Below are 13,432 nucleotides of genomic sequence, written 5' to 3'. Positions count from 1 at the left end.
TAAAAAGATTTTTTTATTTTAGAGAGAGAGTGGGGGGAGGGGCAGACGCCCCACTTTATGTTTTAAAGGGATGGCTTCAGCTGTGGAGTTGAGAATAGACCCTAAGTTAGTAAATGATGGATGCAGGGAGATAAGTTAGAAGACCCCTGGGGTTGGCCAAACAGAAGATGCAAGTTATTTGAACCAGGATGGTCGTAATGGAGGTGGCAACAAAGGGTGCGATTATGTTTTGAAGGTAGGCCGAAAATATTTGCTGAAGGATTAGAAGCAAGTTGTGCAAGGAGAAAGGAGGTGGACCCAACCCCTAGGTTTCTGGCCTGAGCAACTGATTGAGGGGCGATGTCATTTACTGAGATGGGAAACTGGGAAGAGAGCAGGTTTAGGGACTGGAAATCAGGAATCCTGTTTTAACCAGGTTAAAATTGAGATGTGCCAGGGGAAAGAGGTCATTATACAATTGGACACAGGATTTTTGGATTTAGAGAAATCTGGGTTGAAGACACAAACTTGGGAGCCTTCAGCGCATATGTGGCCATGAGGTTGGATGAGATCAACAGGAAAGGCAGCAGGGAGGTTGGTCGATTTGGCAACAGGGAGGGCAAGGACATTCTCTTCTGATTCCTTCTAGCTTTTTCAGTGAAATCAGAAGAAAGATCATTTTCCAGTGGTGAGATGGTGGAGGAGGTTAGAGGTTTGGGGACAGGGGAGATGGTATAACATCTATCTGTGATGTGATGGATATTTTTTAATTAATTAATTTCTAATGTAGGCTCCATGCCCAACACGGAGTCAACTCACAATTCTTAGATCAAGAGTCACATGCTTTACTGATGGAGCATGCTGGCAATAATAATACATTGATTATATTTATCAATATAAAATGATGTTATATTTTATTAAAAAATTTTTTTGTAATATTATATTTTGTAAAATATTTGTAGGTGTTTATTGTGGGGAGGGGTTTTGCATTATCCAGTGAGTAGTTTGCTGTCATAGCTTACTTTTATGAGGGAAAAGATCCTTTTTAAAAAGTTATTTATTGAGAGAGCACGTGCATGAGCAGGAAGAGGGGCAGAGAGAGGGGGAGAGGGAATCTCTAGCAGACTCTGCACTCAGTGCGGAGCCTGAAGCAGGGCTCAATGCCATGACCCCGAGATCACGACCTGAGCCGAAACTATGAGTCGGGTACTTAACCAACTAAGCCACTCAGGCAGCCCAAGGTCCTTCTAAATTAGAAGACATGTAGCTACTTACAATCATCCTATCCAAAATAAGCCAAAAGATGCTTTGTTAAGAAACTGACTTATTAGACAACACAGAAAAAAAAAGGAACAATTGAAAATCTAAAAAAGTTTCTCAGTCCTCACTTCAGCAGCACATATACTAAAAATGTTTCTTAAATTCCAACAAATGAATAAAATAAAATAACAAAATAAAGGCTTTCCCCTTATTGACATAGGAGGAGTGACCTCAAAGCCCGATTTACCTAATGTTTCTTCCTCCCACCAAGACTTGGTGACTGTCATGCAGGCAAGGTGAACTCATGATGTTTGGCCTCTGGTCATGTTTCCAGAGAAGAATGCTACTGCCTAATGCCACAGTGAGACAGGGCAGAGGACTAGAAATTGAGGAGTGAATGTTTCAGAGGTCCTTAGCAATTAGCTGGGTCCTAGGCACATGCAGATGGTGTAGCTCCAAGTTAAAGCAGATCTGAATGTCCAGTCTGCAACCCACTAAAGAAAAGAGGCCAGACCTGGTCCAGCCAGCTCCTGAGATTAGACAGAGCCAGCATGCACCCAGGTTGTCCTTCCCATTCATTTTGTAGTCCTTCACTGGGAGTAGATTATAGAGCACCATTTACTCTCCTCTCCCAGGCCATCGCAGAAAATGGTGGCATATGTTAACATATTGTGTCTCCAGTGCCAGATGAAGGAAGAGGCAAACTGATCTGTAGTTCATGCTTCACCCCCTGAGGAACTTAAAAAATATGAGAAGCACATGTACTTCCACATGCCAAAGCTGTAGAGGATCTTTCCCTGCAATCTTTACCTTTGTTTAACTGTCCATATCAGAAAGCAATATGGTCAAATACTTGAACTAAAATGATGTAAACATGGATGTTCATCAAGCATTTGCATTTTCTCCTCTGCAAATTGCCTATTCATGTCCTTTACCCATTTTCCTATTGGGAAATTCATTTTATTGATTTGTAAGAGCTCTTTTCATATTAAGGATATTTTTCCTTTTTTAAAAAAGAATTTCTTTAATTTTTATTTATGGGGGGGGGGCAAAGCACAGGCAGAGGGAGAAGCAGGCTCCATGCAAGGAGCCCGATGTGGGACTCGATCCCAGGACTCCAGGATCATGACCCGAGCCAAAGGCAGACACTCAACCGCTGAGCCACCCAGGCATCCTAAGGATATTTATCCTTAATCTATCACATGTGCTACAAATATTTTAGACATTTTTCCTTTGACTTTACTTATGTTTTTAATTTAACTTTTATGTGATCAAATTTATTAGCTGCTTTTCCTTTTTTGACTTCTGGATTCTGAGCCTTCCTTAGCAAGAACTTCTCAACCTCAAGATTGTACACACAGCAATACATGTTCGATTCTATTTCTTTAAGGGTTTTGTTTTCACATTTAAGTCTCTGATCAACTTGAAATTTATTTTTGTGTAAATGGTAAGGTAGGGATCCCTTAAATTTCGTGCTAATACTTAGCCAATTATTCCAACACGATTTCATTGAATAATCTCAACACGGTTTATTGATTTATTTCTTAAAATGCAACCTTTGTCATATAGATTTTTATATACACGTGGATCTATCCTGTTACATCCTTCTGCCTATTTCTATATTAGCAAATGCCCAATTTTTAAAACATTTATTAAGACTTACTTTTTAAAAGAGTACTTTAAGGTTCACAGCAAAATTGAAGGGGAGGTACAGAGATTGCCGATATACCCCCATGCCCCTACACATGCATAGCCTCTCCCATTATCAACATCCCCCACCAGAGCAGTACATTTGTCACAGCTGCTAAACCTACACATCGTCACCCAAAGCCCATCACTTACATTAGGGTTCACTCTTGGTTTTGTACATCCTATGGGTTTGGACAAATCCATAATGACATGTGCCCATCATTATACCATACAGAGTATTTTTATTGCCCTAACAATCCTCTGGGCTCTGCTTCTTCCTCCCTTTCCCCAACCACAACCCCTAGCAGCCAGTGATCTTTTTACTGTCTCCATAGTTTTGCCTTTTCCAGGATGCCATAGTAGGGTCGGACAGCATGCAACCTTTTCAGATTGGCTTCTTTCACTTAGTAATATGCATTTTTCTTTCACTTAGTAATATGCATTTAAGGTTCTTCATGTCTTTTCATGGCTTGGTAACTCATTTCTTTTTAGCACCGAATAACATTCCATTGTCTGGATGTGTCCCAGTTTATTTATCCATTTACCTACTGAAGGGCATCTTGGTTGCTTCCAAGTTTTGGTAATGATGAATGAAGCTGCTATAAAATATTCATGTACAGGTTTTTGTGTGGACTTGTTTTCAATTTCTTTGGGTAAATACCAAGGAGTGTGATCGCTGGATCATATGGTAACAGTATGTGTAGTTTGTAGAAACTGCCAAACTGTCTTTCAACGTGGCTATATCATTTTGCATTCCCACCAGCAACAAATGGAACTCGGGCTGCTCCACATCCTTGCCAGCATTTGGTGTTGTCAGTGTTCTGGATTTTGGCCATTCTAATAGGTGTGTAGTGTTCTCTCATTGCTGTTGAAATTTACATTTTCCTGTTGACATATGGTGTGGAAATATCTTTGTAGATGCTTTTTTTTTTGCAAATATTTTCTCCTAGTCAGTGGCTTTTCTCATTCTTTTGACACTTTCAAAGAGCAGAAGTGTTTTATTTTATTTTATTTTATTTTATTTTATTTTATTTTATTTTATTTTATTTTTTTAGAAGTGTTTGATTTTAATGAGGTCCAGCTTATTAATTATTTCTATCATGGATTTGTCCTTGGTGTATCTAAAAAGGCAACACTCTACTCAAGGTCATCTAGGTTTTCTCCTATGTTACCTCCTAAGAGTTTTAAACTTTCTTTGTTTTACATTTTGTATTTCAAATTTAGATCTGTGATCCATTTTGAGTTAATTTTTATGAAGGGTGTAAAGTATGTGTTTATTTTTTAAAACTTTTTATTGGAGTTCAATTTGCAAACATATAGCATAACACCCAGTGCTCATCCCGCCAAATGCCCCCCGCAGTGCCCATCACCCAGTCACCCCAATCCCCCGCCAACCTCCCCTTCCACTACCCCTTGTTTGTTTCCCAGAGTTAGGTGTCTCCCATGTTTTGTCACCCTCACTGATATTTTCACTCATTTTCTCTCCTTTCCCTTTATTCCTTTCACTAATTTTTATATTCCCCAAATGAATGAGACCATATAATGTTTGTCCTTTTCCGATTGAACTGGAGGGTATTATGCTGAGTGAAATAAGGTATGTGTTTAGATTTGTTTCTTTGCATGTGGACGTCCACTTATTCCTTAACAATTTATTGAGAAGACTATCTTTGCTCCATTGTATTACTGTTGCTCCTTTGTCAAAGACCAGTTGACTATATTTATGAGGGTCTATTTCTAAGCCCCCTTTTCTGTTCCATTAATCTCCTTGTCTCTTCTTTCATCAATATCACACTGTCTTGGTTACTATCACTTCAGAGTAAGTCTGGAAATTGGGTAATGTCAATCCTCCAGCTTCGTTCTTCTGTAAATGCCCAGCTTTAGTTAGCTATATTATGTCTGATAGGCCTTCCTCTCCTCTAGGGGAATTCTCTTGGCTATTTTTACATCTTTATTCATTCTGATCTACTTTAGAATCATTTTGTCAAGTTTAAAAAAATCCTTTTGGGATTTTGATTGGGGTGGCACTGGATGAACCAACAAGTATTTAGGAAGGAAGTCGCATCTTTATAATTGTAACAAGGTATATATGTTTCTCTATTGATTCAGGACTTTATTTTCATATCCTTCAGCAGATAGTCCTCTCAACCTACTGATTTTCCTTCAGGGCTAATATCATAAGAGGTCTTGGGTTTTGTTTCATCAGGGGGATTAAATTGCTTCATAGGAGGCAACCACAGGAGAACTGGAACCATTTGGAGGCTCGCTAGTAGCGAGAAAGGCTTCACTAGAAAGGGCAAGGGGTAGCTACAGAGATTGGGAGGCAGACCGGAAGCACAGCTAACCTACACACTGAGCACAGAGTTACACCTGAAGGTGAGGCATAGGGCCACTGCTTGGGGCCTGCAAGTATGCAAGGGGGCAGATGGTTGCAACTGAGGATAAGAACAGTCACTGGTAGGAAAGGGATGTCCCACTGGACTTCTTGCTGGGGATGAGCAGCTGCAGGGTCCTTGAGGACAAACCATCTGGTGGAGTGACCATCAAGGAGTCCAGTGAGGCAGGCAGTGCTTGTCAGACAGCGTTTCTCAACTTCTGCCCTGTTGACCTGATGGGCCGGGTAAACTTTTGTTTGGGGGGAGGGGTGCTGCCTGCCTGTGCATAGTAGGATGTTTAGCCGCATCCTCGGTGGTCTCTACCTGCTAAAATGCCAGTAGCCTGCCCACTTCCTATTGTGACAACTAAAAATGTCCCCAGACATTGCCAAATGTCTCCTGGGGAGCACCATCATGCCCAATTCAGAACCACTGCTCAAAGATCTAAGAGACCATGAAGGAAACTAATAACCAAAGTGAGCAAGTGAGGTCAGCTAGCAAGGTGCCTGCCAATGGCAAAGGCACCAGTTGGCCTCCTGGAAAGGGGAAGTTCAAGGTGCCTGCCCCCACTGTGCCACATCCTGGTAGAGGGGGTGGGACGGTGAGGTAGCTGACTTCCTAAGGATGTCCCATCATCAATGCAGGAGGAAGAAGCAGAGCTGGGGCAGAGACAGATTTGCTTGTGGCCATCGGAAGGGAGAAATCCTTGCTGGGGAATGCTTGGCAGTGGGTGGGTGGTGGATCCTGGGGGCAGAAAGGTAACCATCTCTGAGAACGGCTTCAGATTTGGGGGTGGATAAAGGGAAATTATAGTCATTTCCATCTCAAGAAGTTTACTTCGTGAAGACCTGGCCAATCCTGGCTCAATGTCAGTGTCCCTGGGCTGCAGCAGCTGGACTGCCCTTAGGTGAGCTGAGCGAGTTATCACCAATTGAGCTATGAATCATTGTTGTGGAAACGGTCATCCAGTGGACATTGGGAATCTAGTGTGAAGAGAGTGCACAGCATAGGCGTATGGAGGTGCCTTTGAAGAAGTGAAAGGACTGAGTGCGGGAGGCCAGAGTTGAGGAGGGTATTGGGAGGTAGGGGCCAGCACTTGGCTCGGTCTGTAGAGCATGTGGCTCTTGATCCCACCATGAGTTCGAGCCCCATGTTGGGCATTGAGATTACTTAAAAAAAAATAAGAAAATTGCAGGAAGGAACCAGTAGACCTCAGCTCCAAGCCCCATCACCCAAAGCGAGAATAAAATGTCTTCCAACAAGGTTGGTTGGGCATATCTTCCCCTATAGGGTTTCTATAGCTACAGAGAAATGAGTAGGAGACAGGGAAAGGGAATTCTGAGAACCTTTCTGATCTATTTCAAGAGAGCTGCAGAGTAAGAGTTTTTTGTTGTTGTTTTAAGATTTTATTTCTTTATTTAGAAAGCATGCAGTGGGGAGGGGCAGAGGGAGATGGAGAAAGAACCCCAAGCAGACCTAACATGGGACTGGATCTCACGACCCTGAGATGGTGATCTGAGCTGAAATCAAACCTTGGACGCTCAACTGACGGAGCCACCCAGGCGCCCTGAGAGCTGCAGAATAGTTATGTATGAGTGTTGACAGCAGAAATCCAAATGAGAGATATAAATTAAACTCAATTGAAGTGGCTGTGTGTTAGACTCTACAGAGGGATTATGGAGGGAGCAAATCTCATGAGTTCAATTTCAAATCCAAAATCACTTTTGTGTAGTTCTGATAGTGGAAGTAGTTTGGAGGAGGTGCCACTAAACAGAGAGGCCCTATAGTTGGGGGGGGCATAAGGGACCACTCATCAGTGCTCAGATGTGTATGGAGCCTATAAATAACTGGATTCTGTTCAGAAGGACACAGGGGCAAGGCTGATATTCAGCCAGGATGTACCAATATGGCAGCACTTGGTAACAGCCAGCACCTATGTGTATTTGTCGGTACTTGTACCATGGAGATAAGGTCCCTGCATGAAGGCACAGATCTCCATCATATGATGAGGTCTGGTGAGGAAAGAGGTGATCTGTGGAATATCAAATTGTAAAAATGGCCTGACCTTGACACATCCATTGTCCCTATCCCCACCTCCACTTAGAATGGAAGGATGGGTCTAGAGATACAGAAGGTGTAGTGGCTGGCAAAATTCTGCTATGCTTTGGGGTAGATTACAGTTGTAGCTAACACGTATATAGATGTAACAGTTATACGAATGTGCCAGATAGCATTCTCTATGCTTTTCATACTTTGTTGTAAAATATGTACATACCTACAAAATTCGTTGAATTTTCACGTTAGGAAGTAGATATAACTCATACCTCTGTTTTAGAGAGGAGAAATGAAGGCATAGAGGGGTTAACAGGTCCAAGGTCCCACAGCTCAGTAAATGAAAGCTGGGATTCTTGGCCAGTCGGCTTCAGAGTCTACACACTTAACCACTATGTGGAAGAAATGCCAACTCTCTCAAAATGAGAACCATTATTGGAGAGCAACCAAAGCTCCAGGGTAGGCTGTGGGGACCCTGGACTAGTCCACCCCCAACAAAGAGTCTCATCTGGAAGCGCAGTCATCACGCAACATCCCTGGGGGCCATCATGATTGTGGCAATTCAAAGAGAAATGAAATCTCAAGATGGTTAAACCCATGGGATTTTTCTCTCCCTAAGATTCTCTTTCCAGGGCTCAAACTTTTAGTTCTTTTACTATAATAAAGGAAGAGGAGGTGGTGGTAGTGGGGTTACCTTGTTTTCAGAAGAAAAGCATTCTGTGTAAATATCCACAATTCTTTTGAGGGTAGTCTCTTACACATGACTTGAATTGTATTCAGCTGACCTGTAACTACTTGGGGCTGGTGGGGAAATGAGGTACAGCAAGGTTTCCCTCTGAAAGTCTTTTCATTGTCATTGTACTTGTTCTGATGGGGATGATTTGTCAACTCGGCCCTTCTTCCTCTCTCACCCTCCTTTTTCTTTTGTGCATGTGTCTAAATTTAGTTCATGGTGAGGAGGACATGGTGCTATTATCGTGCTATTACAGTGGCTCTGGAGGCATCTCGGATCCTCACCTGGCTACGGAAAAAATCCTGAAATAATGCACTGCGTGAGTACTGTAGGACCTTGTCCGCTTTGCATCGAACGTAACTCCACATTTGTATTGGCTTTGTTTTTGCCTCACTGTATTAAATCCCCAAATCTGTCAGCGTGAGGCACTGTTCTTTACTTCCCTCCAAGAGACATGTTTTCTCTTCAAGAATTCAAAGACTAAGTCCAGTTACTGACAGAAAACGATGACCCTTGGAGTATCTACTAGATCATCATATCCCATCTGCCTATCTTCCCCCGGATTCCTGCCTTGATCATTCATAAGCCTGGCTCACAATGGGTTACCAAACACATTGTGTGAAGAATTAATGATTTACAATTCCCAGACTGCAGCCCTGACCTGCTCATATGATAACTTCCATTGGTTTTCTAGCAAAGGCACATGCCATTGGCATGCAAGATGAGTCCAGAGCCTTTAAGACTCAACCCTAAGAGATTTACTGAAGCAGTGATTATTACGAAATCCTACAGGAACATAAAGAATGAAACTTGCAGATGAGAAATCAACTGAGGTTGACTGAAAAAGTTCTCTATGGGGAACGATGCAGATTGAGCATTAGATTGCTGAACAGCAACAACAAAAGGCTGATCTGTTCAGTTTGAGTCTCGGAACAGAGGATAAAGGAATCTGGGAAAAGTGAGATGAAGAATGTTGCCCCCCCAAAAAAATTAAAAAAAAAAAGAATGTTGCCCGATTTTATATGCACTATTTGCACGTTCCTTGTAGTGGTGAATGGTTTTAATGGTCAGGGTTCACAGAACAATGAAAATGAACGGGCAGCTCCAGTGGCTCAGCAGTTTAGCACCGCCTTCAGCCCGGGGTGTGATCCTGGAGTCCTGGGAGTCCCACATTGGGATCTCTGCATGGAGCCTGCTTCTCCCTCTGCCTGTGTCTCTGACTCTCTCTGTCTCTCATGAATAAATAAAACCTTTAAAAAACACAATGAAAATGAAGAAGTGAATTTCTTAGCTTCCTATTAGAGACTCTACTTTCTCAACACACACACACACACACACACATTCCTACTCATCCTTCAATGCCATGTTCATGCCCTGTCTCCTCCACAAAGTCTTTTTAAAAACATTTTTTTAAAACTCTATGCTCAACCTAGGGCTTGAACTTGCAACCGCAAGATCGTGAGCCCGTGATCAGAAGCCAGCCAGGCATCCCCACAAAGCCTTTTTTGTTCTACAGCTAGAAAGTCTTCCCCTAATTCAGGTACTTGTCATTACCACTGATTTGCTATTATCAGACTTCTTCATAAAATCTTTTTTATGTGACCAAGTCTTATCACCCTCAACCACAATCCCTCTGAGGGCTAAGATATCTGTCCACATTGCCTCACATATAATGAAGCCTTCAGAAGTATCTGCTTATCTAAACTGGCTTTATTTCTTTGAGGCTGATCAAGCACTTACTACATGCCAGGAACTTTTTCGGTTCTGGGGAAACAGAGGTGAAAAATCAGACACAGACTGACCTTTATGGAGCTTACCTTTTCAGTAAAAAAGTGGAAGGAAGATACAAACTTTTTGGTTTCTCTAGAAAGTTGCAGGAAGTTGTAGCAGACCATAGGAAATAGTATAGCATAGTTGAAAACACTGTGGACTGTGAGTCATGATCTACCTTGGCCTCATCCCTGATTTGATAGATATCTTGAGTACATTTCTTAATCATTTGTCATCAATTTCCCTATATGCCATATAGACATCATATGATTACTGGGAAAATTGGATCAGAAAAGATGCAAATGATGCTGGAGGGGACTTCCTCAACCTGATAAAAAGCATCTATGAAAAACCCACAGCCAACACCATACTTAAAAGTGAAAGACTGGGGCTACCTGGCTGGCTCAGTCAGAAGAGCCGGTGACTCTTGATTTTGGAATCGCGAGTTTGAGCCCTAAGATGGGTGTAGAGTTGCCTAAAAAATAAACAAACAAACAAAAAAAACTAAAAAAAAGGTTAAAGACTGAAAGCTTTCTCCCAAAGTTAGTGTGTGAACCAGACTAACGCCATCTTGGACAAATCTGCCTCAGTGACCTGTGACCTGAAGCCTTCTTGAGAAGTTCCGTTCTCCTACATTCTTTGTTTAACCATACCCTTAAGTACACCCTTGGGGCATAATGTTCTTGATATGACTCCTCCTGGATGGTCCCCTAATGTCCTCCTTAGCTTCTACGGCTATCAAAGCAGGTCTTATATGGGAAGGTGGGATTGCAGAGACCTAACAATAAGTCCTCTTAATAAACCATTTCCTATCAGGCTGGATTTGTCAGCCTATTTCTGTAGCCTTAGGGCTCCTTTGGCCTTTGGAGGTTGTTTTGCATATACCTCCTCCCTTTCATGGAACCATCAGTAATAAGACAAGGCTGTCTGCCTTCCCCACTGCTATTCAATATTCTACTGGAAGTTCTAGCTGGGTTGTAAGTTAAGAAAGTGAAATAAAAAGAATCAAGATAGGAAAGATAGACTATAAAACTATATTTTCAGATGACATGATCTTATGTAGAAAGCCCTAAAGAATTCACTAAAAAAAACATATTAAAGCTAATAAATGAATTCAGCAAGGTTTCAGAATACAAGGTCAATATAACAAATCAGTTGTATTTCTATAAACTAGCAGTGAACAATCTGAAAATAAGATAAAAAACAACTCCATTTACAATAGCATTGAAAAGAATAAAATATTAAGGGATAAAATTAACAAAATCTAAGACTTGTATACTGAAAACTCCAAAACATTAGTGAGAGATATTAAAGAAAAGGCTTAATATTGTTGAAATGGCAATATTCCCCAGACTGTATTATAGATGTACAGGAAATCCTACCAAAATCCCAGTCCCCTTCACCTTTTTTTTGGCAGAAACTGACAAGCTGTGCTGATCTTACAGTTCGTATGGAATGTCAAGGGCCCCAGCATATCCAAAAAATTCTTGAAAACAAACAAAATTGGAAGACTCACACTTCCCAATTTAAAAACTTACCACAAAGCTATAGTAATCAAGACTCAACAATAAAAAGACAACCCAATTTTCCAAAAAATCAGTAAAGAATCTGAATAGTCACATCTCCAGAGAAGACATCAAAGTGGCCCATCATCACATGAAAGAATGCTCAATATCATTAGCCATCGGGGAAATGAGAATGAAAACCAGAATGAGAGACCACTTCACACCCATAAGTAAAGTGATAATCAAAGCAGCAGACAATAGCAAATGTTGTAGAGAATGAGAAACTGGAACCCTTATACACCTGCTGCTGGAGAAACCAGTCTGGCAGTTCTTCAAAAGTTTAAATGTAGAGTTGCCATCTGACCCAGTGATTCTGCTCTTAGGTATATGCCCAAGAAACCTGAAAGCCTGTCTACCCAAAAACCTATACACAAGTGTTCACAGAATAATAGCCCCCAAATGGAAATAACCCAAATGTCCATCAACTGATGAACAGAGATTAAAGGTGGCATATCCACACAAAGGAGTATTATACAGCTGTAAAAAGGAATGACAGACTGATCCACACTACCACATGAAGAAAACTTGAAAACGTGTTAATGAAAGAAGCCAGTCAAAAAAAAAAAAAAGGTTACATATTGTATGACTCCATTCATATGAAATGTCCAGAATAGGCAAAGCCAGAGCTACAGAAAAGTAGATTTTACTGGTTGTCAAGGACTGGGAGGGGATGCTTGATAGGCAATGGGGAGTGGCTGCTAAGAAGTATGGGGTTTCTTCAGGGGATGATAAAATGTTCCAAAATTAATCCTGGTGATGGTTGTACAACTCTGGGTATACTAAACTACTGAATTGTGCATTTTTTCAGTGAGTGACTTGTCTGGTATGTAAATTATAGCTTGATAAAGAGGGAAAACAGAAAAAAACCCTATTGGACTAAGTTTTAAAATGCCATACAGAGAGGCAAAACTCTGTCGAATTTCATCATGACTTCAGCCAAGAATTGGATAAACATACGTACACTTAGAGAGCAACCATTATGTAATTAGGGAGGGAGTAGGAAAAAAAGTCTTTATTGTAACTGGAACCAGATAAAGCAAAACACTCCTATTGGTCAACTCTCAGGCTAGGAGAAGAGCCTTGTTATACAAACCTACTCCCCAGCCCTGACCAACTTTTATCCTATTCCTTTCCCTTTGTGTTTTGATAGCTGAAATAATGTACTTTTAGCACAAGATGGAGGCTGATGGTAGCCCACCACTTTGTGGGTCAGAGAAACCTAAAATATGTATCTGATCATTAATATCTTGAAGAGTTAGGAAATTCCTATTTTTCCAATATGTTGCTTGGATTCTTCACCTCAGATAAAACTACTATATTTATACATAAAAACCTTGGGTTGTTACGCTGACCTATTTAGTTTGTTAATTAACCAGTGAGTCACCTCTAGTTCTGTGATACGGTAGTCAAGGTTCCAAAACTCTTGCTACCACAGCTGCTTTCTATTTCGTTTTTAAAGAGATGTTTACAATATTTATATAGGTAGGCAGGTCACATAAATATGATAACAATAACAGTCCCATCCATAGACGTGATGCCACTAGTGACAGCTGGTTACTAGGAAAATTTGGATCGACTTATTTTTTTAAATGTTTTTTTTTAATTTTTATTTATTTATGATAGTCACAGAGAGAGAGAGAGAGGCAGAGACACAGGCAGAGGGAGAAGCAGGCTCCACGCACCGGGAGCCCGATGTGGGATCCGATCCCGGGTCTCCAGGATCGCGCCCTGGGCCAAAGGCAGGCACCAAACCGTCGCGCCACCCAGGGATCCCTGGATCGACTTATTTTCTCTCTGGGTTGTCACTGTGGTGATAAACAAACACCACCAGTAGTGACTTATTCTAGTTTTACAGTATGGTCAAAGACTACCAAGACAGAAGCTCCTGGGGAAATTGGATCCAAGCTTAACTGTGAAACAATCAGTATAGCAGAAATGCATTCTTTGATAATGAATACAAAGAGGTAGAGGCTAAATCACTTCATGAAATCATTCAACTATATAAACAGTGA

The sequence above is a fragment of the Vulpes vulpes genome, chromosome X (genome assembly GCF_048418805.1).
Source record: "Vulpes vulpes isolate BD-2025 chromosome X, VulVul3, whole genome shotgun sequence".
In the NCBI taxonomy this organism is placed as follows: domain Eukaryota; kingdom Metazoa; phylum Chordata; class Mammalia; order Carnivora; family Canidae; genus Vulpes; species Vulpes vulpes.
This window is presented reverse-complemented; position numbering follows the sequence as displayed.